At 37.7% G+C, this 25,319-nt stretch overlaps 1 protein-coding gene across 2 annotated transcripts in view; it reads left to right on the top strand.

The window, feature by feature from the left end:
* Positions 1-25,319, top strand: part of SPTLC3 (serine palmitoyltransferase long chain base subunit 3) — a 307,205-nt gene that overhangs the window by 172,344 nt on the left and 109,542 nt on the right. The window lies entirely within an intron of this gene.

Raw genomic sequence — 25,319 nt, 5'->3', positions numbered from 1 at the left:
AGAAAACCTAGGTTATAAAATGGGGGTGTACATTACTTTATGGACACTAATGCTTTACACTTCTTCAATATTTAAAAAAAAACGAATAATTTATTAGGTTTATCTTTTCTTTGAATGCATCATTCTGTCTAGCATTTATTTTGTGTTTAACATTAAAGGGACATGAAACCCAAAATGTTTCTTTCATGATTTAGAAAGAGCATGTCATTTTTAACAACTTTCTAATTTACTTCTATTATCTAATTTGCTTCATTCTCTTGCTATCCTTTGCTGAAAATTATATCTAGATAGGCTTACTAGCTGCTGATTGGTGGCTGCAGATATATTCCTCGTGTGATTGGCTCACCCATGGGAATTGCTATTTCTTCAACAAAGGATATCTAGAGAATGAAGCAAATTAGATAATAGAAGTAAATTGGGATGTTGTTTAAAATTTTATTCTCAATTTGAATCATGAAAGAAACATTTTGGGTTTAGTGACCCTTTAATAAGAAGCTCCCTGCTTCTTATTGACCTATACCATGTCTACCATGTTCTTAGCAAATGTACAAAAAAAAGGGAAGCAAGTTATAGGCCATTGAGTTAATATCTCCTTGTCTCCTTTATTCGAGATTCTAGTCAAGTGATTGACGTTCTTCTGGCAGTGATCTTCTTTAATGCTACTACATCCACCTATTGGGTTAGAGGAGAATTGCTGGGTCTGCACATTGCTAGTACACAATCTGGCATTAGCCTCTGGTTCCAAGAACTTTTACATAAAATCAAAATACAGCATCATTTTGCATTTGTATCTGTTAGCTGAGAACATATTCTTATGCCTCTAAATCTCTCATTATTGATAACCTATTTCAGACTGGTTAGTCAAGAAAAACTGAATAAGAAACGCTCATTTCAATAAACAAAATGTTCTAACAGACGTAGCCCTAATTCAGATACACTGTAAAAAAATTGAATTTGCAATTTGTCATTAAGTTTATCCCTTTGCTGATTACTGCACAGTTGTTAAAGGGACATTCAACACAAAAAAAATCCTTTCATGTTTCAGATAGAACATACAATTTTAAACAACTTTCCAATTTACTGATATTATCAAATTTCCTGTCATGTAGTGCTGCAGATGTGCACGCTACCTATCTGGATATCTCTTTAACAAAGAATAACATGAGAATTTGATCATAGAAGTAAATTGGAACATTTTGAAAGTTTGGGGGGGGGCACATTTTTAAAATTAAATACATTAAGATTAGTAATTTACAGAACTGAGAGAGCAAAGGAAGTAAAGAAGAAAAGAAAAAAAAGAAAAAATATTTATTTGAACAATATATCTATGACTGCGAAAGAAATTGCCAAGGTGTAAAAAAAAACAATGTACATAAATAGACGCAATACTTTCCTACCATTTAGTATAATATAGTGAGTTAAAACATGAGAAAAGATCATCAAATTATAATCAAATTGAACCCATTAAACAGATGTATATTCTAGTAAAACTCCAAGTGAACATATATATATATATATATATATAAATATATATATACATACAGGTAGCCCTCAGTTTACGCCGGAGTTAGGTTCCAGAAGGAATGGTTGTAAATCGAAACCGTTGTAAATTGAAACCCAGTTTATAATGTAAGTCAATGGGAAGTGAGGGAGATAGGTTCCTGGCCCCTCTCAAAATTGTCATAAGTAACACCTAATACATTATTTTTAAAGCTTTGAAATGAAGACTTTAAATGCTAAACAGCATTATAAACCTAATAAAATAATCACACAACACAGAATATATAATTAAACTAAGTTAAATTAACACAAACATTTGCTAAACAGCATTATAAACCTAATAAAATAATCACACAACAAAGACTTTACTTGCATTTTTTTGCAAACAGTTCTTTCTATGCATTCCAATCTGGACTGATTTATAGACAGAAAGATCTTGTTCCTTTGCAAGCAGCTCGATAGCTCAGGTCTGGTTAAACTGATTAATTTCAGCTTGCTTGGCTTGTATATCTTTGCTGCAACACAAGCGGACAGATCCATCTACTGGCTATTTTTATCAATGCACTGCTTCTGAATGCTTTTCAATAGCAGATACATGACTGAAAAAAAGGTTGTTATTCTGAAACGGTGCAAATTGAACCGTTGTAAACCGAGGGCCACCTATATATAGAAAGTGCATTTATATTTAGATGTTGATACAAAAAAAGTATTTAGATAGAAAAAAAAGTTGGGAACGATCTACATCCTGGTGTCTTATTCGCCCAGTCTTCCACTTCCTCCCAATATGGTGTGAGGCGTGGTCAATCCCACCAAATCTGGAGAAGTGTTCCACATCCTCTGCAGCCCCCCAACAGAGAATCAGGGACATTGGGGTCTATAGTAACTAGGCATTGCGGTGATAGATAACAATGCATCTGGATCTTGATATCGGTTTCAACCATTAATATGGCTATGAAAGCTTTAGCACATGATTGAAAGATGTCTTTACCCATTCAACTTGAGGTAAGTGCAATTCCAAATCTTGCCCCCATTTTTATAATATGTATATGAGGGGAGAGTAACCTCTGTATACACAGGGCGGAAGAACATCCTTTTTTCATATAGTGTTTAAGGCCTAGTACTATCATTGTTAGTGGGATGATAAAAAAAAAACGGAACAGAATGTAACCGCTCAGTACAGAGTATGACCGAGTTCTGATCAAGCTGATCAAGCTAAGAACAAACGTACGTCTCGCATATGAAACCGCTGTGTACTGAACGGTTACTTTCTGTTCCGGTTTTAAAAGTACCCCCTTGACGAAAATCTGCGCATGTGCAAACGCCGGGAGCGTGTAGAATAGAAAAGTGAAGGTGAGCAAAGACTTGTGATGTAATAGGGGAGGGGGCAGGCGGAGATTTTGGAACAACAGAAACAAACATAGTAAGTAAAATTGGGCTACATTTATAAATATTAATCATTTTAAGCTCTATAGGTATGATTTAGAAGCCATTTTGGGTAGACTGTCCCTTTATTTACACTTTTTACCTCTGTGATTACCTTGTATCTAAGCCTTTGCAGACTGCCCCCTTATCTCAGTTCTTTTGACAGACTTGCATTTTAACCAATCAGTGCTGACTCATAAATAACTCCACAGGATTGAGCACTGTGATATCTATATAACACACATGAACTAGCAGTGCCTGGCTGTGAAAAGCTAATACAATTAACTGAGATAAGACGTGGTCTGTAGTGGCTGAGAAACAGGCAGATATTTAGTGGCTTAAAGGTTATAAAGTATATTAATATAACAAAGTTGGTTGTGCAAAGCTGGGAAATGGGTATTAAAGGTGTTGATTTTTTTTTTGTTAAAAATAAATAAAAAGATAAGTAGCCTGTCCCTTTAAGGTGTATTTGTTTTGGGGGATTTTCAGTGGGTTTTTTTTTAAACTCTTGACTTGTTCTATATAAGCCAGTGGTTATTGGTAGGAAGTACAAACAAACTTTTATTTATTCAGAATGATATTAACTGTTGAATGCATTTTTAGATGTCATTTTAAAGTCGTGATGCGTATGACACTTAAAGCGACTGTAAATATATATATTTTTTTACATTATTGTGCAGTATGTGCATAATTAAAAGAGGGTATTCTGTCACTCGCCTTTTGTGTAGCCAGTTTAAACTAGACTTTGGTCTCCAAATTGGCCTTGGTTCCCCCTTGTCAGCCATAGTGTGTTTTTTATAACCACTTCACAGGGTTGTCTTTACTGTCCCTTGAAGTTATCCACACACTGAAATTAATTTTCTTCATTCTGTTAAAAGACGATATATATTTGGTCAATTTTAAGTTATGCCCATGAATAAGTGCAATTAAATAGAGATCCTAATATACCAACACAGAAAATCAGAGAATTACAGTACATCTGAATAGGATATTAATTGATTTCTAGAGGTTTAATTAAAAGGGTATTCTACTTGGCTGTGTTCAGTTATCTTATTTTGTCCCAAATAATTTGGTTTTCAACCTTATAATAAAGAATTTTCTACAATTGAGGACATACCTAACTGTTGATATTTACTGCCATCTAGTGGTTGATATTGGTATTCTCTATAGCAGTAGCATTAATGCATTAATATGCTGCAATTTTGCATTCTTTGGATTTGTTGTCTGAAATTGTCATTGTTTGAATTGAGCATTTTATCTGCATTAAAATATGTTCTTTTCACACAAGTGTCTGAAAATTAATTACAGATACATTTTCTACTGAAGTCCTTGTCGATAAATTTGCTGCATTATAGAGGAGAATTTATGGCTACACATCTGTATTTTTTTTTTTTCTACAAACACCTTACTTTATTTTGCCAAATAGTAAACTGTATGATGTGCTGTACATGTATTGTATTGTTGTCTTAAAGGGACGCTGAACACAATTTTTTTTCTTTCGTGATTCAGATAGAGCATGCAATTTTCTAATTTACTCCCATTATCAATTTTTCTTCGTTCTCTTGCTATCTTTTTTGAAAAAGAAGGCATCTAAGCTTTGTTTTGGTTCAGTACTCTGGACAGCACTTTTTTATGGGTGGATGAATTTATCCACCAATCAGCGAGAACAACCTCAGGTTATTCACCAAAAATCGGCCGACATCTAAACTTACATTCTTGCATTTCAAATAAAGATATCAAGAGAATGAAGAAAATTTGATAATAGGAGTAAATTAGAAAGTTGCTTAAAATTCATGCTCTATCTGAATCGCAAAAGAAAAAATTTGGGTTCAGTGTCCCTTTAAATCATATATTTAGATAATATAAACATTGCCTTGTATAATATCAGCTGACCCCCCCCCCCCCCCCCACCACTTGTAATTAAAGATAACTGTGAGGATTCACTTTAACAAAGATACGCTGAAAATATTCCTCTGCAAGGCCCCTCAACTTCTTAATAGCCGGTTCTGATTTTCCTCTGCAATGCACCTGAATTTTCCTCTGATTTGGCATTGATTCAGAGTTCTTGGCAAGCATCCTGTATTCAACCTACTTCTTGTCAAGACAGCACGCTGGCCTAGGTAAAGGTGTTAAAACACAGCTCTTGTGTGTACAAATAGGCCAAACGTCTGAGATTCCTGTGCTTTAGCAGGGGTATGTCAATATGTTTCATATTATACGTTTTTGTATTTCCTTTTGGGTTTTTGCAACATTCAAGCACCAAATTTGCCACCAATATTTTATAAGGCATTAATTAAAGGGACACTATAGTGTAAATTTTACATTTCTATAGAGCATTTTAATTTAACAAATTCCCTTCAAAAGGTTCAACGTGTAGTCTTAGTTGCATTCCTGCCTATTCTGTTCCTGATGAGCACACAGACATTGATTTGCATACTCATGTATGCCTGCTCTTGATTGGCTCATCATCTGTATCGTCATATATAGAGGCGCAGTAACACGGCTATGACTGTATATTAACACAATACAGAGGTTAAAATATAGTCATAGAAAGGAATTTGTTTAAAAATGGTCGAAACAAGACAGGACTTTTTATTTTTTACTATAGAATGTGCATTTAAAACTTAAATTACAATCACTTTAATAAATTTTATAATTTAATTTTCCACTTCAAGGGCTTAAAAAGTCTGTAAAATATGATAATCTTCTCTCCTGTGACCAATTAGGGAGATATATAAATAAGTTAATGTACAGATCAATCAACCAATGTGTAGAACACGGCTTCACAAGCCCAGGTGCCAGGGAGCCATTGGCTCTTTAAAATTAGGTCCTGGCACCCTGGTTTAGAGTCCCAAAGACACCCATGGGTGCCCCCCGCTGGTTGTCACCAGCCCCACCTAGAATTTATTTCCTTCTATTTATAGGAAAGAGAGACCCAGAGGGAGGGCACATTTCACCCTCACAAAAACAAAAAGGGATATAGAAGAAATTGTAATTATTATTTATAACCAAAAAATTATAGATCTGTAAACTGTTGCATCTAACCACAAGTAAGGAAAAGAGCATGGCCAGCTCACAAAGTGCATAAAATCTGCCACCGTAGTAAGCCGTTTGAAGATCTATGCAGGTTTCTTGCAGAATCCAATAATATTTAGTATATATAGCAGAGTATAAGGGGCCAAACAACACCTCCACTAGAGGGTGACACTACAAATCCCTGTAGCTTATGTCACCATAGTGCCTGGATGTGAGGATCTATGCTTTCCCCTTCTGTAAGTAGATCAAATAGTAACACTTAAACGCACTACTGATTACAGTGTCATTGGTGTCTCATGGTAGCAACATTTCCATTTTTAGAGAGAGAATTAATAGTGGGAGAGTATTCAGCCATTACCATGTGTATTCCATGTTACTTTTGGCAAATTACGTACACTACCCATACACTTCAGTCATATATATGGCAGTAGCATCCACTCACCTGTTTAGGCAATAATGTGTTTTATCCCCTGCAGATCCGTCTATCTAGATAGATATAAATATTACACACACAGATATATTTATTGTTTTATATTATGAATAAGAACAAATTTGACTAATTTGACAAGCCCTGCTATAGAATGTTGCAGATTCCTTTCTTACCTTTCTTGTGACAGTGTGAAACCCCCTCCCCCCCCCCCCCCACACACATTTTTTTAGAGTTCAATTACTAGAAAAACTGGCCACTAAAATAGTACATTGCAATATTTTTGTTTGCTACAGAGAAAAATAATACAATTTGATGTCCCGTTAAAATTGACATAGTTTTCTCATATTTGGCCGTCCACTCAGAATACCATATTACAGTAGTCAAAGGATCTGGCATTCTCACTCTCTGATCTGAAGTTTAATCAGGCATTATCTGACACTGTTCTATAACAAAATGAGCTAAGGTAAAAAGGCGTGCAGAGTGTGCCAGTATTAATTTAGCAAGTAAGAAAACCATAAAGCTGGAGCAGAGCTCACGTTTATTTACATGAAAAAGAATGTTAAATGTTCTTGTTTGGGATAAATCCTTTCGACAGCACTAGCGTTCAGATGCTGTGTATTTATTGGGGTACAGCATTCTGACTTCTACTGTTGCAGGTAACTGTTCTTAAAAGGACGTTAAAGGGACATTTTACACTAGATTTTTCTTTGGATAAATGTTTTGTAGATGATCCATTTATATAGCCCATCTGGGAGTGTTTTTGTAACAATGTATAGTTTTGCTTATACATAACAATAACATTGTTCTGATTTTCAGACTCCTAACCAAGCCCAACAGTGTCAGATGTAGATCCAGGTCTACAGACTCTTGCTGCTCCTGTGTGTCTAAAGTGTGTTTTCATATGCAGGGGAGGGGGATTTCCCAGCCCCTTTCTCTGGGTGTCCCAGCCTAACCTCATCAACTGTGCGATATTAGCGCTCCACTTTGTAATACCAGTGCATAATAATGTGCACTGGTATTACAAGTTAATCGCAATGCGAGCTCGCATTGCTAGGAAGCTTTGCGCTCACAGATTACATCAGAAACTTGCACAGCAAAGGGGGGTAAGGAGTGCAGCATTTTTTAATATGTATATGAATATATACATATTTATGTGTATATACACATATTAGCACATAAATATATATGTATATAGTCATATACATATATATTTACATTGTGATCTACGGGAACACACAGTTCCCATAGACCGCAATGTAAAGGCACTTTTCAGTGACTTTTTTTTTTCTAACACCCCACTCCCGCCAACTTTTAAAGCCCCAAACCTGCCTAGTGCAGTATTTTTTATAAAAAAAACAAAACAATACCCTCTATTTTGAGGGCATTAGGGGCACTTTTAAAGAATTAACCAGAGATCTAATCTCTGGTTAATTTTCGGAGTGCTAATTGCTACCGTGAGGTTGGCGCAATGTTTACCATCACAAAATGGTAAATATTTTGCAAATAAAGCGTCTTCAAGAAATATAATTCATGAAAGTGCCCCTGTTTTGAAGAATAATTGTACATACTGGGCATTATTAAATACAGAAAGTTTACAATCACTTTAATAAATATGGAAAAATATTTACATACTGTACATCCCTATTGGTAAGGTTTCTATACTCCAATTATTTTGTCATATCTCTCCTCAAAGTTTAAATGTGTTGAATATGTGGCTTTTATTATGACAGGTTTACATAACCCCTGTAAAGACCCATTTGCAAAGCTGTGATAAATATAGAAAGTGGTTTTAGAATTAAAGAATAAGCATGTGGATCAGTTAAAATTGATGCCCAACCCATTATTACATTTATGGCCATTTTTAGATGGAAACCTTTCCTTGTATGAAAATTTATGTTCAAGTTTGCAGATAGAAGTAAAACATACATAGTTAATTACCAAGTATGTACAGTTGGTGGCGCCGTTTAGATAAATAGTTCTTAAATAGAACTGCATAATTTCAAATAAAGAGCTAGATTACGAGTTTGGCGTTGTGAGTCAAATAGCAGCATTGTGGCCCATAATGCATAATTTTCCCTAACGCAGCCATTACAAGTCTTGTCGGTATAGGTGTATCGCAAGCCTTTTAGCCTGTAACGCAACGCCAGTACTGCTCTCTTAAAAATTACGTTTTTTCATGGGATTCCCATAGCGCTGGTATTACGAGTTTTGCATTCTGGCTAAATAAACGGTGTTACACTCTAAAATGACGAGATCCGTAACGCCATCTAAAGTCAGTAGTTATGAGTTTTACGCTACAAAGCTGTAACAAACTCATAACTAAAGTGTTAAAAAGTACACTAACACCCATAAACTACCTATTAACCCCTAAACCGAGGCAACCGCATCGTAAACACTATAATTTATTAACCCCTAATCTGCTGCTCACGACATCGCCCCCACTGTACTAAAGTTATTAAAGGGACACTATACCCAAACATTTTCTTTTATGATTAAGGTAGAGAATACAATTTTAAACAACATTCCAATTTACTTATATTACCTAATTTGCTTCATTCTTTAGATATACTTTAATGAAGAAATAGCAATGCACACGGCGAACCAATCACAGGAGGCATCTATGTGCAGCTACCATTCAGCAGCTACTAAGCATATCTATATATGCTTTTCAGCAAAGAATTTCAAGAGAATGAAGCAAATTAGATAATAGAAGTAAATTAGAAAGTTGTTTATAATTGTATGCTCTTTCTAAATCATGAAAGAAAAAACTTTGGGTTCCATGTCCCTTTAAGCCCTACACCGCAAGCCACTATAATAAACCTATTAACCCCTAAACCACAAGCCCCCCCACAACGAAATATACTAAATTAAACTATTAACCCCTAAACCGGAAGCCCTCCACATCGCAATAAACTAAATTAATCTAGTAACCCCTAAACCTAACGCCCCCCTAACGTTGTACGTGTATTAAAATTACAATTTCCCTATCTTAAATTAAAACTTACCTGTCAAATTAAAAAAAACTAAGTTTAAACTAACAATTAAACTAATATAATTGTTAAACTAAAATTAAACTAACTACCAATTAAATAAACTAAACTACACATTTAAAAAAATCCTAACACTACTCTAAAAATTACTAAGTGTCTAATTACAAAAAACCCCCCCCACTAATTACGGAAAATAACAAAAGTATTAAAAATAAAAAAGAATTACACCTAATCTAATAGCCCTATCAAAATAAAAAAAGCCCACCCAAAATAAAAAAAAACCCTAGCCTACAATAAACTACCAATGGAACTTAAAAGGGCCTTTTGTGGGGCATTGCCCTAATGATAATAGCTCTTTTACCTGTAAAAAAAGAATACAAAGACCCCCCAACAGTAAAACCCACCACCCAACCATCCCCCCAAAATAAAAAAAACTAATTCTAAAAAAATCTAAGATACCCATTGCCCTGAAAAGGGCATTTGGATGGGCATTGGCCTTAAAAGGGCATTTAGCCCTTTTACTGCCCAAACCCTAATCTAAAAATAAAACCCACCCAAAAAAACTTGAAAAAAACCTAACACTAACCCCAAGACGATCCACTTACAGTTTTTGAAGTCCCGCTTGAACGATCTTCATCCCGGCGGAGAAGTCTTCATCCAGGCGACCTCTTCAATCTTGATCCCAGTGGCGCGGAGCGGGTCCATCCTGAAGACATCCGGTGCTGAGCATCCTCTTCATATGGTCGCCGCCATATACTGAATCTTCAATGCAAGGTACGTGATTCAAAATGGCATCCCTTGCATTCCTAATGGCTGAAAGATTTGAATCAGCCAATAGAATGAGAGCTGCTAAAATCCTATTGGCTGTTCAAATCAGCCAATAGGATTTCAGCAGCTCTAATTCTATTGGATGATGAATCTGAAATTGAAGATTCAGTATACGACAGCGACCGCATGAAGAGGATGCTCTGCGCCGAATGTCTTCAGGATGGACCCGCTCCGCGACGCCGGGATCAAGATAGAAGATGCCGCCTGGATGAAGCTTGAAGAGGCCGCTTGGATGAAGACTTCTTTGCCGGGATGAGGATTTCTCTGCCAGGATGAGGATTTCTCTGCCGGGATGAAGATCGTTCAAGTGGGACTTCAAAAACTGTAAGTGGATCGTCTTGGTTGGGTGTTTTTTTTAAGGTTTTTTTTGGGGTGAGTTTTATTTTTAGATTAGGATTTAGGCAGTAAAAGAGCTAAATGCCCTTTTAAGGGCAATCCCCAACCAACTGCCCTTTTCAGGGCAATGAGTATCTCAGATTTTTTTAGATCGTTTTTTATTTTTTTTATTTTGTGTGTTGGGGGAGGGGGTTTGTAATGTTAGTGGCACTTTGTATTTTTTTTTTCCAGGTAAAAGAGCTGTTTAACAGCGCAATGCCCTACAAAAGGCCCTTTTAAGGACCATTGGTAGTTTATTCTAGATTAGGTTTTTTATTTTGGGGTGTTTTTTTTTTAATGGGTATTAGAATAGGAATACATTTTATTATTTTTAATAATTTGTTTGTTATTTTGTGCAGTGTATTTTTTTAGGGGTTGTTTCTTTTTCTTTTGTAGCAAAAGAGCTATTATCTTTAGGGCAATGCCCAACAAAAGGCCCTTTTAAGGGCCCTTGGTAGTTTGGAGGGGTGGGGATTTGTATACTGTTTAGGGGGTGTTTTTTTGTAGCAAAAGAATTGTTTAACTTAGGGCAATGTCCTACAAAAGCCCCTTTTAAGGGCCCTTGGTAGTTTATTTTAGATTAGGGTTTTTTATTTTTGGGTGTTTTTAATTTTTTTAAAGGGTATTAGAATATAAATCATTTTTATTATTTTGGATAATTTCGTTTTTTTTAATGGTATTTTTTTAATTTTTTTTGTAATGGTAATTTTTTTAAATTTTTGGAATTTTAGGTTTTAGTGTAAGGTAACTTAGGTTTTATTTCACAGTTAAGTTTGTATTTATTTTCACTAGGTAGTTAGTAAATATTTATTAACTCGTCTACCTAGCTAAAATAAATACAAACTTACCTGTGAAATAAAAATAAAACCTAAGCTAGCTACAATATAACTATTAGTTATATTGTATCTAGCTTAGGTTTTATTTCACAGGTAATTTAGTTTTAAATAGGTATTATTTAGTTAATAGAAAGTCAGAGAAAGAGACTCTTGAAGGAGGTGCGCACGGGACAGTAGTGGTAGGGGTCTGTCCAATCATCCAATAGGAGGCTGCTCTTCCATTACGTCTTTCGACAGTGAAGAAATCTATAGTAGGAGAAAAGAAGGCGCCAATAGGGTAATAACGCTAATACCCAGACAGAATGTGGGAAGGGGTGAGGACCAATACTCACAAACAAAGCGGCACTATGGCGTGCCTGAAATCGCAGACCAGGACCTCAGCGTCGCCCGGAAGACAGACAAGGGCAAACAGCAAATCCTCGAGCCGGACCGTATTCCGTATGGCCAATCGGGATCTCAGGTGACACACCTTCCTCTCTGTGTGCCGGGAATCTGTACACTTGCAGAGGGAAAACCAGGTCACAGTAGACGGTGTATAAAGCTCCGATTTGCTACAACTAGCACAGTCCACAGATGGAAAGAGGGGAGAACAAACTCCAGCAGGGTATAGATAAAACAATTTTATTAAAATGTTTTAAAATAAAGCAACGCGTTTCTCGGCTACACAGAGCCGTTTCATCTGGCTGTCATTTTTTTTCTTTCATGATTCAGATAGAGCATATAATTTTAAACAACTTTTTTTTACTTACTTTATCTAATTTGCTTCATTCTCTTGGTATCCTTAGTTAAAAAGCATACCTCCGTTATTATGGTAATGCAATTATTGACTACATAACTCTTTTAATAATATGACATTTATGTCCCTTTATTAACTTATGGGGGGGGTAGTCGAACAAGCATGACTTTTAGGTAGGGTGACCATATTGCCGCTTTAAAAAGGGACACATATGAAAAATACATATGTCAGGGCTGCTTTCAGGGCTGTTTAAAGAAATGTTTTGTATAAGAACCCTGACATGTATTTTTCATATGTGTTTCTTTTTAAAGCGGCAATTTGGTCACCCTACTTTTAGGGCTGTTTTACAGCAAAAACAGACAAAATAATTATCCACGGATTACATCTTGAGTTCAGTATTCTTTTAAATCCAACTGAATCTTCACAGAAGGGGACAGGTTCAAGCCTTACATGAGATCAGCTTTGAAATAAAGCCAAGGAGTTTTAAGTCATCCTTTTATGTGTATGCAAAATGAGATATTATTCCTGAGAAAATGCCTGATTCGGCCATGCTGTAACATTCTTATGAGCACATGAGCTATTATGAGTTGTTATGTGCGTCAGAGGCCTTGTATTTATGTTTAAGTACGAAAGCAGTGCTTTTTTTGTGAGACAGGTTGCTCTTTTTCGTTATGTTCCAAATATTTTGCAAGGAATTGTTTTATTCTGTCTTGATTCCTTCATGTTGATCAAAGCTTTGCTTTTGATAATTGCAAGCAGCTGAGTGTGTTGGGAACTGGCCCAAAGTCAATCTCCAATAAAGAAGACTTCACAAGTCAGTATTTTGTCTTTGTCTAACCAGATGTTAAACAAACCAAACTTAATAGCCTTAAATGCGCATGTTGTTTAAGTTCATCATAACACAGATTCCTACAGATTGTTCTGTTTGGTGTCTGGTGAAATCCCTTTCAGTATATTCTATTTAATATGACCTTCAATCCCAGGAGAGAATTAATTTTTCAGTTGGTAAGAAGTGGAACAGATTTGATTTACATAGCGGCTGCAGGCATTTTTTGTGTGTTCGTTGTTGAATTTCTTTTTTTTCTTTATGTGCTTGTGTGAAAGTTAAAAAATTACGTTCATGATGTAAAAAAATTTGTCGGGAAGCACATATTTGGGAGTTAAAGGGACATTCCAACCAAAATTGGAATTTAAATGGATGCATTTCAGTTTTGAATAGAAACAGTTTTGTAATATAATAAAAGCTTCTTTTTTTATTTTATTTAAGTATGCACCGTGCACCAGCATTTTAAAAACGGCACTTGTTAAGAGAGCCTAAGGTGCTTGAACCATCTAACTCAATTTGTTAATTGCTGACATCATGATACAAGCCCCACTGGCACTCTGAGCAGCTGCATCATTTAAAATGTTGGTGCACTTAGAATATCTAGCTATGCTTCACATGCATGTGCACAGAAAATATGAACACTAAATCAGTGATAACTTTTACTAGAAGCATTTTTGCTAATTTGTTTCTATTATGATGTAATTCATCTATGTGCATTTAAATTTTGACTGGAATGTCCCTTTAAGTTGGAATTGGGGGGGTCTTCCCATGTTCACAATATTGTGTTGTTGTTTTTTGAGGGGTGGGGTGTTACACAACCTAAACTGTCAGCCAACAATCATGGATAATTATTTAATGAAGTTATTGTTGCAAATATGGTTTCTGGCAACAGCAAAAATATGCTCAGTCTTTCTGCCTCTCTGCCGTTCTGTCAGTCTATCTAATCAGCTTATAAATTACATGAAAAGGGCAGGCAATGTTTAAAGTGATGGTAAATCCTAGCGTTTCGAAAACCATCACTAAATAGAAAAGCCACCTTCAAACATCAGTTTAAAATAACTGATGAAAAGGTGCCTTTATTTCGCCACAGCTTCACTGCTTAGCTTAGTGGATCTGATGGCCATTCCGGCCGTAGTCCTAGATCTAAACTCCTAATCCAGAGGCGTGTTTTTAAAGGGAAACAGACCCCTCTTTCTCTTGTGTATCCAGTCCACGGATCATCCATTACTTGTGGGATATTCTCCTTCCCAACAGGAAGTTGCAAGAGGATCACCCACAGCAGAGCTGCTATATAGCTCCTCCCCTCACTGCCATATCCAGTCATTCTCTTGCAACTCTCAACAAAGATGGACGTAGTAAGAGGAGAGTGGTGTATTACAGTTAGTTTTTTAACTTCAATCAAAAGTTTGTTATTTTTAAATGGTACCGGAGTGTACTGTTTCATCTCAGGCAGCATTAGAAGAAGAATCTGCCTGTGATTTCTATGATCTTAGCAGAAGTAACTAAGATCCACTGCCGTTCTCACATATTCTGAGGAGTGAGGTAACTTCAGAGGGGGAATGGCGTGCAGGTTTTCCTGAAATAAGGTATGTGCAGTTAATATATTTCTAGGGATGGAATCTGCTAGAAAAATACTGCTGATACCGGATTAATGTAAGTTAAGCCTTAAATGCAGTGATAGCGACTGGTATCAGGCTTATTAACAGAGATGCATACTCTTATAAAAGTGTAATATAAAACGTTTGCTGGCATGTTAATCGTTTTTATATATGTTTGGTGACAAAACTTATTGGGGCCTAGTTTTTTTCCACATGGCTGGCTTGATTTTTGCCTAGAAACAGTTTCCTGAAGCTTTCCACTGTTGCAATATTAGTGGGAAGGGCCTATTTTAGTGCTTTTCGTGCAGCTAAAAATACTGACAGAGACATTCAGCTTCCCTCTGCATGATACAGGACATCTCTGAAGGGCTCAAAAGGCTTCAAAGTCGGGTTTGAGGAGGGTAACAATCACAGTAGACTGTGGCAGTTGTTGTGACTGTGTTTAAAAAACGTTTTTGTCATTTATTATTCTGTTTTTGTAATTAAGGGGTTAATCATCCATTTGCAAGTGGGTGCAATGCTCTGCTGACTTGTTACATACACTGTAAAAATTTTGTTAGTGTAACTGCCTTTTTTCACTGTTATTTCAAATTTTGTCAAAATTTGTTTCTCTTAAAGGCACAGTAACGTTTTTTATATTGCTTGTTAACTTGCTTTAAAGTGTTTTCCAAGCTTGCTAGTCTCATTGCTAGTCTGTACAAACATGTCTGAAACAGAGGATACTTGTTCATTATGTTTAAAAGCCATGGTGGAGCCCCATAGGAGAATGTGTACTAAATGTATTGATTTCACCTTAAACAGTAAAGATCAGTCTTTATCTATAAAAGAATTGTCACCAGAGGGGTCTGTCGAGGGGGAAGTTATGCCGACTAACTCTCCCCACGTGTCAGACCCTTCGCCTCCCGCTCAAGGGACGCACGCTAATATGGCGCCAAGTACATCAGGGACGCCCATAGCGATTACTTTGCAGGACATGGCTGCAATCATGAATAATACCCTGTCAGAGGTATTATCTAGATTGCCTGAATTGAGAGGCAAGCGCGATAGCTCTGGGGTTAGACGAGATACAGAGCGCGTAGATGCTGTAAGAGCCATGTCTGATACTGCGTCACAATATGCAGAACCTGAGGACGGAGAGCTTCAGTCTGTGGGTGACGTCTCTGAATCGGGGAGACCTGATTCAGAGATTTCTAATTTTAAATTTAAGCTTGAGAACCTCCGTGTATTGCTTGGGGAGGTATTAGCTGCTCTGAATGACTGTGACACAATTGCAGTGCCAGAGAAATTGTGTAGGCTGGATAAATACTATGCAGTGCCGGTGAGTACTGATGTTTTTCCAATACCTAAAAGGCTTACAGAAATTATTAGTAAGGAGGGGGGATAGGCCCGGTGTGCCCTTTTCCCCACCTCCTATATTTAGAAAAATGTTTCCAATAGATGCCACTACACGGGACTTGTGGCAGACTGTCCCTAAGGTGGAGGGAGCAGTTTCTACTTTAGCAAAGCGTACCACTATCCCGGTTGAGGACAGTTGTGCTTTTTCAGATCCAATGGATAAAAAATTAGAAGGTTACCTTAAGAAAATGTTTATTCAACAAGGTTTTATTTTACAGCCCCTTGCATGCATTGCGCCTGTCACTGCTGCGGCGGCATTCTGGTTTGAGGCCCTGGAAGAGGCCATCCATACAGCTCCATTGACTGAAATTGTTGACAAGCTTAGAACTCTTAAGCTAGCTAACTCATTTGTTTCTGATGCCATTGTTCATTTGACTAAACTAACGGCTAAGAATTCCGGATTCGTCATCCAGGCGCGTAGGGCGCTATGGCTCAAATCCTGGTCAGCTGATGTGACTTCAAAGTCTAAATTACTCAACATTCCTTTCAAGGGGCAGACCTTATTCGGGCCTGGTTTGAAAGAAATTATTGCTGACATTACTGGAGGTAAGGGTCATACCCTTCCTCAGGACAGGGCCAAATCAATGGCCAAACAGTCTAATTTTCATGCCTTTCGAAATTTTAAGGCAGGTGCAGCATCAACTTCCTCTGCTTCAAAACAAGAGGGAACTTTTGCTCAATCCAAGCAGGCCTAGAAACCTAACCAGTCCTGGAACAAAGGCAAGCAGGCCAGAAAGCCTGCTGCTGCCTCTAAGACAGCATGAAGGAGCGGCCCCCTATCAGACAACGGATCTAGTAGGGGGCAGACTCTCTCTCTTCGCCCAGGCGTGGGCAAGAGATGTTCAAGATCCCTGGGCGTTGGAGATTATATCTCAGGGATATCTTCTGGACTTCAAAGCTTCTCCTCCACAAGGGAGATTTCACCTTTCAAGATTATCTGCAAACCAGATAAAGAAAGAGGCATTCCTAAGCTGCGTACAAGATCTCCTTGTAATGGGAGTGATCCATCCAGTTCCGCGGACGGAACAAGGACAGGGGTTTTATTCAAATCTGTTTGTGGTTCCCAAAAAAGAGGGAACCTTCAGACCAATTTTGGATTTAAAGATCCTAAACAAATTCCTCAGAGTTCCGTCATTCAAGATTGAAACTATTCGAACCATTTTACGCATGATCCAAGAGGGTCAGTACATGACCACAGTGGACTTAAAGGATGCCTACCTTCACATTTCGATTCACAAGAATCATCATCAGTTCCTGAGGTTTGCCTTTCTAGACAGGCATTACCAATTTGTAGCTCTTCCATTCGGGTTGGCTACAGCCCCAAGAATTTTTACAAAGGTTCTGGGCTCACTTCTGGCGGTCCTAAGACCACGAGGCATAGCGGTGGCTCCTTACCTGGACGATATCCTGATACAGGTGTCAAGCTTTCAAATTGCCAAATCTCATACAGAGATAGTTCTGGCATTCCTGAGGTCGCATGGGTGGAAAGTGAACAAAGAAAAGAGTTCTCTATCTCCTCTCACGAGGGTTTCCTTCCTAGGGACTCTAATAGATTCTGTAGAAATGAAAATGTACCTGACGGAGTCCAGGTTATCAAAACTTCTAAATGCTTGCCATGTTCTTCACTCCATTCCGCGCCCCACGGTTGCTCAGTGCATGGAAGTAATCGGCTTAATGGTAGCGGCGATGGACATAGTGCCATTCGCGCGCCTGCATCTCAGACCGCTGCAATTATGCATGCTCAGTCAGTGGAATGGGGATTACACAGATTTGTCCCCTCTACTAAATCTGGATCAGGAAACCAGAGATTCTCTTCTCTGGTGGTTATCTCGGGCCCATCTGTCTAAGGGTATGACCTTTCGCAGACCATATTGGACAATTGTAACAACAGATGCCAGCCTTCTAGGTTGGGGTGCAGTCTGGAACTCCTTGAAGGCTCAGGGTTCATGGACTCAGGAGGAGAAACGCCTCCCAATAAATATTCTGGAGTTAAGAGCAATATTCAATGCTCTTCTGGCTTGGCCTCAGCTAGCAACATCAACAGACGGACAACATCACGACTGTGGCTTACATCAACCATCAAGGGGGAACCAGGAGTTCCCTAGCGATGTTAGAAGTCTCCAAGATAATTCGCTGGGCAGAGACTCACTCTTGCCACCTGTCAGCGATCCATATCCCAGGTGTAGAGAACTGGGAGGCGGATTTTCTAAGTCGTCAGACTTTTCATCCGGGGGAATGGGAACTCCATCCGGAGGTGTTTGCTCAATTGGTTCTCCGTTGGGGCAAACCAGAATTGGATCTCATGGCGTCTCGCCAGAACGCCAAGCTTCCTTGTTATGGATCCAGGTCCAGGGACCTAGAAGCGGCACTGATAGATGCTCTAGCAGCGCCTTGGTTCTTCAACCTGGCTTATGTGTTTCCACCGTTTCCTCTGCTCCCTCGTCTGATTGCCAAAATCAAACAGGAAAGAGCATCAGTGATATTGATAGCGCCTGCGTGGCCACGCAGGACCTGGTATGCAGACCTAGTGGACATGTCATCCTTTCCACCATGGACTCTGCCTCTGAGACAAGACCTTCTAATACAAGGTCCTTTCAATCATCCGAATCTACTTTCTCTGAGACTGATTGCATGGAGATTGAACGCTTGATCCTATCAAAGCGTGGCTTCTCCGAGTCAGTAATTGATACCTTAATACAGGCACGAAAAGCCTGTCACCAGGAAAATTTACCACAAGATATGGCGTAAATATCTTCATTGGTGTGAATCCAAGAATTACTCATGGAGTAGGGTTAGGATTACTAGGATACTGTCCTTCCTCCAAGAGGGTTTGGACAAAGGATTATCAGCTAGTTCTTTAAAGGGACAGATTTCTGCTCTGTCTATTCTTTTACACAAGCGTCTGGCAGAAGTTCCAGACGTTCAGGCATTTTGTCAGGCTTTAGTTAGAATTAAGCCTGTGTTTAAACCTGTTGCTCCTCCATGGAGCTTAAACTTGGTTCTTAAAGTTCTTCAAGAGGTTCCGTTTGAACCCCTTCATTCTATTGATATCAAACTTCTTTCATGGAAAGTTCTTTTTCTGATGGCTATTTCCTCGGCTCGAAGAGTCTCGGAGTTATCTGCCTTACATTGTGATTCTCCTTATCTGATCTTTCATTCAGATAAAGTTGTTCTGCGTACAAAACCTGGGTTTTTACCTAAGGTGGTTTCTAACAAGAATATCAATCAAGAGATTGTTGTTCCATCATTATGTCCTAATCCTTCTTCAAAGAAGGAACGTCTTTTGCATAATCTAGACGTAGTCCGTGCCTTGAAGTTTTACTTACAGGCTACTAAAGATTTTCGCCAAACATCTAACCTGTTTGTTGTTTACTCTGGACAGAGGAGAGGTCAGAAGACCTCGGCAACCTCTCTTTCTTTTTGGCTTCGGAGTATAATCCGTTTAGCCTATGAGACTGCTGGACAGCAGCCTCCTGAAAGGATTACAGCTCATTCTACTAGAGCTGTGGCTTCCACCTGGGCCTTTAAAAATGAGGCCTCTGTTGAATAGATTTGCAAGGCTGCAACTTGGTCTTCCCTTCATACTTTTTCCAAATTTTACAAATTTGATACTTTTGCTTCTTCGGAGGCTGTTTTTGGGAGAAAGGTTCTACAGGCAGTGGTTCCTTCCGTTTAAGTTCCTGCCTTGTCCCTCCCATCATCCGTGTACTTTAGCTTTGGTATTGGTATCCCACAAGTAATGGATGATCCGTGGACTGGATACACTTAACAGGAGAAAACATAATTTATGCTTACCTGATAAATTTATTTCTCTTGTAGTGTATCCAGTCCACGGCCCGCCCTGTCCTTTTCAGGCAGGTCTAAATTTTAATTAAACTACAGTCACCACTGCACCCTATGGTTTCTCCTTTTCTCAGCTTGTTTCGGTCGAATGACTGGATATGGCAGTGAGGGGAGGAGCTATATAGCAGCTCTGCTGTGGGTGATCCTCTTGCAACTTCCTGTTGGGAAGGAGAATATCCCACAAGTAATGGATGATCCGTGGACTGGATACACTACAAGAGAAATAAATTTATCAGGTAAGCATAAATTATGTTTTCTAAAACATAATAGTAATAAATAACAAATAACTTTGTTGCTATATAGTTCATACTACATTATGTTTTGAAAATTTGTTACATATCTGATAGAGAACACACCATTCTATGTTTTTTATAAAGTCTTACAATAATTACATCAACCATAAATAAATCAGATTGAACCAATGTAATTCTAAACCTTACTAAATACAGTACATGGATACATTGTTTTATCGTCTTAAGTTTTAGATTTTATATAGATATTATATGATACAAACATATTATCTATTTGCAATAGAGTAGAATAATAAACAATTTAATAAGGCATATTGGACCCAAAATGTATCATTACCAGTAATTGATTATATCAAATTGGGAGTTAATGCCCTGTGATAATAGGGTCTGCAATTTATGGATCCAATATACCTCCTGTCAAACCAATAGTGTAAGTCTATTACCACCCCTGTGTGGTGTACATACAACCACTATCGTGGTATCAACATTCTAATGGTGTATTTCTAGCAAATGTTGTGACAGTGCTGAGCAATATTAATCATTCACAATGTACACAAAATGTTCTTTAATGCGGATATGTACGTCTCTGGTCGTTAACCCTACATATTGACTCAAACATTGTGTACAATCTATCAAGTAAACAACATACTTTGTTGAACAATTAATGCAACCCTGAGTAGAGAGGCTATCACCTGTTACACACAATGTAAAATTTGGGCCCTGACTCAAAAAGTCACACGCCTTACATCTTAAGTTACTATATATATGTACCTGAAATTTGTAAACATGAACTTCCTGGAGTTTTTGGCAACATACTAGGTGATAGTATGTTGGCTAGTGTCAAGTTCTTAGAATAAACAAATTTGCTACCCTGTCCAATTATTTTTGTTTAAGAATACCATCCCCATATAGAATTGGGAGATATTTCTTTATGATATTGCAATTTTTAAAAAAAATGTATTAAAATATTTGATTAGAAATGTTATACTCTTTAGCTTTTATTTGTTGCCTGTATGTCTCTATCTATCCACTGTTGAAATTTCAAAACAACAATTCTATTGTAGACTGTCCATTTTAAGCACACTGCTTATAAATGTTTTAGGATAGCCTCTATCTTTTAAACTTTGCTTAATTCAGCACTCTCTTAAATAAATACTTTTTGTTCAGAGCAGTAGAATTTGACCCTTTACTATGTCCTTAAAATGTATCTTTATTTGAAAAGAAGGAATGTAAGCTTAGTGGCCACCCATTTTTGGTTCAGTACCCTGGGTAGCTCTTGCTGATTAGTATTAGAGAAACATGACCAGCACTCACTTTATCCTTGATATTCCAAACAAAATCAAGATGGTGCACACCAGGGGGACTTCCCTTTCCAGAGTCCAGTAATAAGTAGCATAAAACAACACACTGGTGGCACTCAAAATATGGCAACAGTGCCTTTATTTAAAAGAGCAACGTTTCGGGGCTCCTGCCCTTTTATTATTTATATAGCTCTTGCTGATTGGTAGCTACATTTAGTCAAAATGAGATACAAAAACACTGTCTGTGTTCTATTCCAATGATGTGTAAATACAATCTCTTTGTCACCCTTCCAGACAAATATAAAATCATCTATGAATCTCCTATAAAAAGCTATATTCTCTCTGAAGTGATTCCCATATGCATAGACATGGGCTAGCTCCCACCAACCCAGAAATAGGTTGGCATAGGAGGGGGCATACTTCTAGTTGGCTTGTATGACCCCTTATTAGAGGACTTATTTACATTAGTAAGACTACTTAGCAAATATTTTGCATAGAGAGCTAATATTTTCATATATTTTACCTTGGTCTATAATAGACCAGAAATGTGATCATAAAATTTGTACATAGCACAGGATAGCACCTCACTTTAGTAAGCCTTAAAGCTTATACAGAAATTACCTAAACTTACCATGTGACTTACAGTTCATGTAGTATAGATATGTATGTGTGTCTTATTTATCTTGTATCTTTTTAAAGACACATTAAACACTGTATAAATTCTATACATAGTGGTGTATTTAAAGCAAATATTAGCTTGAGAACAATATGCAGATGTGTTTTAAAAATTATATTTGATTTTAAAGAAGAAATAAGTTTTAGTTTCCATAAAGTAATGGGTACTGCCATATTGTAATCTAGGTTTTTGTAGTTGTTAATAGCCTGTTATTTTATTTCATTTGCTGAAGCCAGTTAGAGACAGTTAAAGTATTCACATATATATATATATATATATATATATATATATATATATATATATATATATATATATATATACACACACACACACAGTGTCTCACAAAAGTGAGTACACCCCTCACATTTTTGTAAATATTTTATTATATCTTATCATGTGATTACACTTTGCTACAATGTAATGTAGTGAGTGTACAGCCTGTATAACAGTGTAAATTTTGCTGTCCCCTCAAAATAAATCAACACACAGCCGTTAATGTCTAAACCGTTGGCAACAAAAGTGAGTACACCCCTAAGTGGAAATGTCCGAATTGGGCCCAATTAGCCATTTTCCCTCCCCGGTGTCATGTGACTCGTTAGTGTTACAAGGTCTCAGGTGTGAATGGGGAGCAGGTGTGTTAAATTTGGTGTTATCACTCTCGCACTCTCTCATACTGGTCAATGGAAGTTCAACATGGCACCTCGTGGCAAAGAACTCTGAGGATCTAAAAAAAAGAATTGTTGCTCTACATAAAGATGGCCTAGGCTATAAGAAGATTGCCAAGACCCTGAAACTGAGCTGCAGCACGATGGGCAAGACCATACAGCGGTTTCACAGGACAGTTTCTACTCAGAACAAGCCTTGCCATCGTCGACCAAAGAAGTTGGGTGCATGTGCTCAGCATCCTATTCAGAGGTTTTCTTTGGGAAATAGACTTATGAGTGCTGCCAGCATTGCTGCAGAGGTTGAAGGGGTGGGGGGTCAGTCTGTCAGTGCTCAGACCATACGCCGAACACTGCATCAAATTGGTCTGCATGTCTGTCATCCCAGAAGGAAGTCTCTTCTAAAGATGATGCACAAGAAAGCCTGCAAACTGTTTGCTGAACACAAGCAGACTATGGACATGGATTACTGGAACCATGTCCTGTGGTCCGATGAGACCAATATAAACTTATTTGGTTCAGATGGTGTCAAGCATGTGTGGCGGCAACCAGGTGAGGAGTACAAAGACAAGTGTGTCTTGCCTACAGTCAAGCATGATGGTGGGAGTGTCAAGGTCTGGGCCTGCATGAGTGCTGCCGGCACTGGAGAGCTACAGTTAATTTAGGGAACCATGAATGCCAGCATGTACTGTGACTTACTGAAGCAGAGCATGATCCCCTCCCTTCAGAGACTGGGCCGCAGGACAGTATTCCAACATGATAACGACCCCAAACATACCTCCAAGACGACCACTGCCTTGCTAAAGAAGCTGAGGGTATAGGTGATGGACTGGCCAAGCATGTCTCCAGACCTAAACCCTATTGAGCATCTGTGGGGCATCCTGAAACGGAAGGTGGGGGAGAGCAAGGTCTCTTATCATCCACCACCTCTGTGATGTTGTCATGGAGGAGTAGAAGAGGACTTCAGTGGCAACCTGTGAAGCTCTGGTGAACTCCATGCCCACGAGGGTTTAGGCAGTGCTGGAAAATAATGGTGGCCACACAAAATATTTACACTTTGGGCCCAATTTAGACATTTCCACTTAGGGGTGTACTCACGTTTGTTGCCAACAGTTTAGACATGAATGGCTGTGTGTTGAGTTATTTTGAGGGGACAGCAAATTTACACTGTTATACAGGCTATACACTCATTACTTTACATTGTAGCAAAGTGTCATTTCTTCAGTGTTGTCACATGAAAAGATATAATAAAATATTTACAAAAATGTGAGGGGTGTACTCACTTTTGTGAGATACTGTGTATGTATATATAGTCCAGTGAAATAATCTCTCAGTATAATGTATCAGAGTGCATGCACGCTGGAGATGCCTGCCTTACCTCTTATACATAGTCGGTAGCGTCAGCACTGTTTCTTGATTAAATACATTTCATTATTGAAGCAACATAAGGATAAAATAGCAATGTTTCGGGTCATGCTAAGGAACACTGTTATCTATATATATATATATATATATATATATATATATATATATATATATATATATATATATTGTGCCTGTATGCAAGATATAGGTGGAACATATATTTTTATTCAGAATTTCAATTAAAGGGACAAATTTAACCTTTTATTATTCAGATAGAGCATGCAATTTTAAACAATTTTCAAATTTATTTCCATTAACAAAATGTGCACAGTCTTTTTGTATTTAAACTTTTTGAGTCACCAGCTCCTACTGAGCATGTGCAGAATAAACGTGTATGCATTTGTGATTGGCTGATGCCTGTCACATGGTACATGTATGCATTTGTGATTGGCTGATGGCTGTCACATGGTACAGGGGGAGTGGAAATAGACATAACTTCTAAAATTGTCAGAAAAAAATTCTACTACTCATTTCAAGTTCAAACTAAGTGCTATTGCATTGTCTTGTTATCTTGCATTTGATTATGCAAATCTACTGTGTTGACTGGTCCTTTAACTCAGTGCTGAAAATAGTAATATCCCCCTTTTTGTGTATGGGCCTGAACCTAAACTCTGGCATTGTGTTTTGCAATTTAAATTTTTTACGTATTTCAATGATTTATAGACCATATATTGTTTTTTGTTTTTTTGTGTGTTTTTTTTACATTTTAACCACTATCTGTTACTAATAATATAAATGCACCGTTACTTACAGAATAAAAAAAATCCTTTGAAACTCCATTTTCTTATTAATTTCCTCTTGCGCTTGTCACTGCACTGATCTACCGTTATCTTTGCTAGTTATTAAACTTAATTCATTCCTGTCTTGGGCATAAGCGTTTTTTAGAGCTTAAAACAAAAATTACAACCTAAAAACATAAGACACATAAATCATTGCTACCTCCTCTTTGTGACCTAAGAGGTTAATAATGGTAGTTTTTCTGTCATTAGCATCAGATGGAGCCTTATGGCTTTCCATGCTAAAAGGATATAGAGACCATATGTCATCCACTCTTATTTAAATAATACATATAATTGATAAACGTTAAATATGACCATGTCACAAGAGCAGCTTTTGAACTCATCATTCTTGTTTTGCTTTGTCTTGCCCTCTTGACAAGTGAATAGTAATGTGTTTGGATGATAACTTA

Source organism: Bombina bombina, chromosome 4 (genome assembly GCF_027579735.1).
Source record: "Bombina bombina isolate aBomBom1 chromosome 4, aBomBom1.pri, whole genome shotgun sequence".
NCBI lineage: Eukaryota > Metazoa > Chordata > Amphibia > Anura > Bombinatoridae > Bombina > Bombina bombina.
The sequence above is the reverse complement of the archived record's forward strand: the minus strand, read 5'-3'. Positions and strand labels throughout refer to the sequence as shown.